Raw genomic sequence first — 7,154 nt, 5'->3', positions numbered from 1 at the left:
GCTGCGTTCTGTGGGGTCGCGAAGAGTCGGACACGACTGAGTGACTTCACTTTCACTTTTCACTTTCATACATTGGAGAAGGAAATGGCAACCCACTCCAGTGTTCTTGCCTGGAGAATCCCAGGGATGGGGGAGCCTGGTGGGCTGCCGTCTATGGGGTCGCACAGAGTCGAACACAACTGAAGCGACTTAGCAGCAGCAGCAGCAGTTTCTTGATTTAACAAGACAGAAACTCTGTAGTATCTTAATAAGGAAATAAAACCTAGGAAGAAATGTTTATTTTCTAGGTTGCTCTTAGGTCAACTGGTATTTTTGAATATCAGTAAAGACACAGAGGGCAAGAGAAAAAAATGTAGGGCTGAGTGTATGCTGAGTGAGGTGATGTGAGTAGAAAGGTGATACAGACCTGAATGTCAAATGCATTGAATATGAGGCTAAAGCTTATTCTTCAATTATTCTAAAAACAATCTCAGATTACAAATTTGACTACTCAAAAAGTATTAAAGACTGTTATTTGTCTATCAGCCAAACTGAGAGAATCATGACATGGAGATCAAAATGATACAGTCATCAATGATAGCATTAATTAAAGCTTGACCTAAGGAAGTAGGAGTGTGTAGAATGGCAAAGTATTATTGACACTGGCAAATAATAAAATGTGGGACTTTAAAAGAGAAATTTAGAGGATGGGTACAATATTTGTGATTTAAAGTGGTTCCTTTAAATTTTTTATTTTTGTCATTTAAAAAGTGTTTGTAGCCAGCAACACACTAAATTTCAGCAGAAATAGAGGAGGGTATAATTTGGAAGCGTGATTCCAGGAAATCTCACCCTAGGCATTGCCTGTGCCATCTAATGGCAATCCTAGGAAATACAGTTTTTTAAAACTGTAACCATTTCTCCTTTCTTGCTCAAACTGATGACTCTCCAAACTCTACCATGGCTCATGAAAATTTCACCCGAGTCATTGAATTTATTCTCACAGGAGTCTCAGAACGCCCAGACCTCCAGATGCCACTCTTCTGTGTCTTCCTGGTCATCTATGGACTGACCTAAGCATCATCACCCTCACCAGTGTGGACTCTCGGCTTCAGACTCCCATGTATTTCTTCCTCAGGCACTTGGCCATCATCAGTCTTGGCAATTCAACTGTCATTGCCCCTAAAATGCTGATCAACTTCTTAGTAAAGAAACACACCACCTTCTTCTATGAATGTGCCACCCAACTAGGAGGGTTCTTGGTTTTCATTGTAGCTGAAATTTTCGTTTTAGCTGTGATGGCCTATGACCACTATGTGGCCATTTGTAACCCCCTGCTCTACATGGCAGTGGTGTCTCGGCGGATCTGTCTTCTGCTAGTTTCCCTCACATACCTCTATAGCTTTTCCACAGCTATTGTGGCTTTGTCTTCTGTATTTTCTATGTCTTATTGCTCTTCCAATGTAATCCATCATTTTTACTGTGATATCGTCCCTCTGATAGCATTGTCCTGCTCTGATATTTCCTTTCCAGAAACAGTAGTATTTGTATTTGCATCTACAAATTTGGTGTTTTCCATAATTACCATGGTAGCATCTTATTTCAACATTGTTCTGTCCATTCTAAGGATACGTTCATCAGAAGAAAGAAAAAGAGCCTTCTCCACATGCACTTCCCATGTGACAGCTGTGTCAGTCTTCTATGGAACTCTGCTTTTCATGTATTTGCAGCCTCAAACTAACCATTCTATGGGTGCTGATAAAATGGCTTCAGTGTTTTATACACTAGTGATACCCATGCTGAATCCCATGATCTACAGCCTGAGGAACAAGGACGTGAAGGCTGCCTTAAAGAGATTTCTGACAAATTCATGCTGTTCTTTTAAGCTGATGTAATTTTTAACTCTAAGGTAAATGAGGAGATGGTTAAGAAAGGTGTATTGTGTGGAGGAGATTCCCAACAGCATTAGAAGCTAACAGAATGGGTGTTTTCCCAATTTTATTTATTTTGAGGCAAGGCTCTAGTCTGCATCATACAAATAGAAATCTTAAAAATAACCTAGTTTTTTTTCTGATCTAAAGAACAAAAAGTCAGAATTTAGACAATAGTCTCAGAATTTTGGCAATGAATTGCAGAAAGGAAACAGTGTATGAAAATGAGATCCCCATTCTTTGTAAAAGCTGCCCAGTTCACTTATCCTGAGCCAAGTTTATTTATCCTACTGAGCCATGTAGGTTACTGTAAGATTTCAGTTGTCCCAGACCAAACAAACAAAAAGCAAAAAAAAAAAAAAAAAATGAACTAATATTTATGAAATCACCCGTGAGGCAGAGTTTGTAGTTTGCCACAAACCTTGTTAACTTCCTGCTCTAATTAAAAAAGATCAAATAAATCAACCTTCTTAAGAAGAAGATAACAATATTCACATGTCTTCACAGCACAATATAACCATGTTCAAGACAGATTCTAAGTTCCTGACAAACCAATATAGTCAATGGAAGAAAATTAGAGTAATCCTTCAAGTGACAGCAGAGAGTGGCTCTCAGTTCTCCTGCTCCCTTCTCAGCCTTCAGATCTTCGGAGGATTAGTCTACCTTTGTTTGAGACTTTGTCAACTTCACGGCCTCTTCTACCCACTTCATCTCCTGCATTCCAATCTGTTTTGTACTTGTGGATTTTTTCTTGTGGGAGATAACTTTTTGCTCTCCCTAATGATAGCAAAGATCTCTTTGGTAATACAATAAGATATTGGGACATAGAACAAAACAGAAATATCAAAATATAAAACATCTGGGAGAAAATATGCAAAAATTGTTTTATCTAGCACATGTAAAAATTCAAAAAATCAAGTAAAATTTAAATTTCAATGGGCAAAATTTAGACAACGTAAGATGTAGATTTGAACACAGACTGGTTCCAAATAGGGAAAGGAGTACATCAAGGCTGAATACTGTCACCCTGCTTATTTAACTTATATGCAGAGTATATCATGAGAATCGCTGGGTTGGATGAAGCACAAGCTGGAATCAAGACTGCTGGGAGAAATATCAATAACCTCAGATATGCAGATGACAACACCCTTATGGCAGAAAGTGACGAAGAACTAAAGATCCTCTTGATGAAAGCGAAAGAGGAGAGTGAAAGGGTTTACTTAAAACTCAATATTCAGAAAACGAAGATCATGGCATCCAGTCCCATCACTTCACAGCAAATAGATGGGAAAGAATGGAAACAGAGACAGACTTTATTTTTGGGGGCCTTCAAAATCACTGCAGATGGTGACTGCAGCTATGAAATTAAAATATGCTTGCTCCTTGGATTGAACCCAGGTCTCCCACATTGCAGGCACCAAGGAATAGAATTATTTTATCCCAATGTCCATTTATATTTATGTGCGTGTATTAATTTTTACATCAAATATTGGTAAGAATATGGTGAAAATGAAATTCTCATGCACGGCTTTTGCTAATGTAAAATGCTACAGTAAGTTTGGTAATCTTGCAGTTTCATGTAAAGTTAACCATACAGTGACCTATGTCCTAGTTATTCTAAGATCCCTAACTAGGAGAAAGTAATGGATATATACTCACACATACACTTATATAGGATTCTTTATGCTAGAATTTTTAATAGCACAGCACAAACACAATATCCATCAATATTTTAAGAGTTGTGACACTCACATGCAGTGGGATGTCATATAGTTATAAAATCACACATGGATAAATTTCAAAATCACTATGCTGAGTGAAAGATACCAGACTGAGAATATTGTGTTATTCCATGTACATGAAATTCAAAAGCAGGATAATAAGTTTAGGGATAGAAAACAGACTAGTAGTTGCTAGAGTTGTGAGAATGTTGGTGGAGTTAAATGAGGGAAATTTCCATTATTCTTGGAGAGGTGAAGGGTGGAGGGGTTATAAAGCACTGGAGAGGTTTCTGTGGTGCTGAAAACATTCTATATCTTGATTTAGTTATTAAGAACAAATGACACATTTTCCAAAACTTACCCATCTATGCAATTTAGATCCATCTTTAGCTGTTTATGATTTTTACTCAATTCTAATACATAAGGATGAGTGTATAGGTAAAATGTTATGAGAGAGCATGTACTGTCTTATATGAAATTTTACCTTCCGTGAGGTTGTACTGAACATTATCCAAGTGTGTTGGTGTCTCAGCTCAGGAAGCACTATAGTTTAAACACACACTGCATTTCAATAATTGTTATGGATTTGTCACATTAAAGGTCAGGGTATGTATACCACCACTCACTTAAAGATGAGGCTTTAATTTCCTCATGGCTTTGGTCAGATTACATAATTTATCTGAGCTTGGTTTTCCTCTGTTTATTGTTATAGTCCATATTTATATCATATAGGTTAAATAATATATTTTCACCCCAGTGCCAACTACATATTTTTTACTGGAATTATAAATTCAAAAAATTCTATGCAATGATGATGATGATTCATTTACAATTATATCACAACTTTTGGAACTGTTTCAGTTTTGCTGAGTTAAAGCCCATACAGTAGCATTTTCATTGTTACTATAATCATTGACTCTGTGTAAATGAATGAGCACATAAAACAGGCTGTAGGTCTCAAGGGAACTGTGCAGATCATTTATGCTGTTTTCTTCCTTTCCTTAAATTGCCCCTTACACTTTTTCACTAGGGAATATGAAGAATATCTTGGATGATTAGCAGAAACTACAGGCAATTTTTTTAATTTCTCAGATGATTTAAACAAAAATGTCTGAACAAATACCATACTACTTCCTCAAGGAACATCAGGAAGAGAGAAGAAAAGCATCAATTCTCATTACTCAGAAAAGTCAGAGAAACTTGAGCGCAGAAAACTGCAATTATTCTTTAAATGTGAGTAGATAAACATTGCTGTTGATTTTGATGATCACCTAATGTTGGTAATTCACTTTGATTTTTAGATTCTGACTCAAGACACTTTTATGGCCACTTACAGATCATTCTTTATGTCACAGGAATTTCATTATTTCCTTTTTTAACTGGTTTCCCTGGAATAGTATGGTTTTTAAGGTGTTAAAATCCCATGAACTGATAACATGTTCTATATCTATTTGACTTGTGAAAGTTGAAAGCTGCATTTGGATATTACAAGTGCAAAAAGAGTGCACAGATCATCACCAATCTAACTATTACAATCCAGTAAGGTTAGAATTTGCAGATAAAATACAGAATATTCAGCTGCATTTAAATTTCAGATCAATAACAAATATTTTTAGTATCTGCCTCATGCAACATTTGGCTTTTTTGTTAATGTAACCAATTCAATATTTTAAAATACTGTGTCACCCATTAAATATTTTATAAATTGAAAATAATTTAACTTAAAGATATTCATATTCTTATATATAAGATCAACTCCCATGCATAAACTTGGAGATTTTTTATTCCTTTGTTTTCTCTCAGTTCAGTTCAGTTCAGTTGCTCAGTCGTGTCCGACTCTTGTTTTCTGTACAAGTTGATAACTTGCTAACTATGTAGTCCATTTTTTTTCTTTTTTTTATAAAGAAAAGACTTTACAAATTGAGCAAGTAGACTGGTAAATAGAGGGTGATTTTTTAAGAGTTTTGAAGAAAGACTTTAAGCCCAAATAATTCCTAACTGCCATCAGCAAATCTGAAGATTCAAAGTGCAGTCATCCCTTTGTATACATTTTGTATCTTGTCCGCTTTAATGCACACAAGCATGCTCAGTTGTGTCCAACTCTTTGGGACCCCATGAACTGTAGCCCCTGTGGGATTGTCCAGGCCAGAATACTGGAGTGGGTTGTTATTTCCTCATCCAGGGCATCTTTCTGACCCTATAGGAATAGAAACTGCATCTATAACCAGACATATCCCTTCCTTAAAAAAAAAAAAAAAAAAAAGACACCAACTTGGCAGGGTATCAATTCAGTCCAGTCACTCAGTCGTGTCTGACTCTTTGCGACCCCATGAACTCCAGCAAGCCAGGCCTCCCTGTCCATCACCAACTCCTGGAGTCCACCCAAACCCATGTCCATTGAGTCAGTGATGCCATCCAACCATCTCATCCTCTGTCATCCCCTTCTCCTCCTGCCCTCAATCCCTCCCAGCATCAGGGTCTTTTCAAATGAGTCAGCTCTTTACAGCAGGTGGCCAAAGTATCAGAGTTTCAACTTCAACATCAGTCCTTCCAATGAATATGCAGGACTGATTTCCTTTAGGATGGGCGGATTGGATCTCCTTGCAGTCCAAGGGACTGTCAAGAGTCCTCTCCAACACCACAGTTGGAAAGAATCAATTCTTCAGCTCTCAGCTTTCTTTCCAACTCTCACATCCATACATGACTACTGGAAAAACCATAGGCTTGACTGGATGGACCTTTGTTGACAAAGTAATGTCTCTGCTTTTTAATATATTGTCTAGGTTGGTCATAACTTTCCTTCCAAGGAGTAAGTGTCTTTTAATTTCATGGCTGCAATCACCATCTACAGTGATTTGGGAGCCCAAAAAAATAAAGTCTGACACTGTTTCCACTGTTCCCCATCCATTTGCCATGAAGACATGGGACCGGATGACATGATCTTAGTTTTTTGAATGTTAAGCTTTAAGTCAACTTTTTCACTCCCCACTTTCACTTTCATCAAGAGGCTTTTTAGTTCTTCACTTTCTGCAAGAAAGGTGGTGTCATCTGCATATCTGAGGTTACTGATATCTTTCCTGGCAATCTTGATTCCAGCTTGTGCTTCTTCCAGCCCAGTGTTTCTCATAATATACACTGCGTATAAGTTAAATAAGCAGGGTGACAATATACAGCCTTGACGTACTCTTTTTCCTATTTGGAACCAGTCTGTTGTTCCATGGCCAGTTCTAACTGTTGCTTCCTGACCTGCATACAGGTTTCTCAAGAGGCAGGTTAGGTGGTCTGGTATTCCCATCTCTTTCAGGATTTTCCACAGTTTATTGTGATCCACACAGTCAAAGGCTTTGGCATAATCAATAAAGCAGAAATAGATGTTTTTCTGGAGCTCTCTTGCTTTTTCCATGATCCAGCGGAAGTTGGCAATTTGATCTCTGGTTCCTCTGCCTTTTCTAAACCAGCTTGAACATCTGAAGTTCATGGTTCATGTATTGCTGAAGCCTGGCTTGAAGAATTTTGAACATTG

The 7,154-nt window shown here is 37.5% G+C and overlaps 1 pseudogene; it reads left to right on the top strand.

The window, feature by feature from the left end:
• The first annotated feature begins 939 nt into the window (after positions 1 to 939).
• Positions 940 to 1,874, top strand: LOC113904655 (annotated as a pseudogene).
• The last annotated feature ends 5,280 nt before the right edge of the window (positions 1,875 to 7,154 follow it).

The sequence above is a fragment of the Bos indicus x Bos taurus genome, chromosome 15, assembly GCF_003369695.1.
Source record: "Bos indicus x Bos taurus breed Angus x Brahman F1 hybrid chromosome 15, Bos_hybrid_MaternalHap_v2.0, whole genome shotgun sequence".
Classification (NCBI taxonomy): domain Eukaryota; kingdom Metazoa; phylum Chordata; class Mammalia; order Artiodactyla; family Bovidae; genus Bos; species Bos indicus x Bos taurus.
Note: the sequence above shows the minus strand (reverse complement) of the source record. Positions and strands in the feature narration are given on the sequence as shown.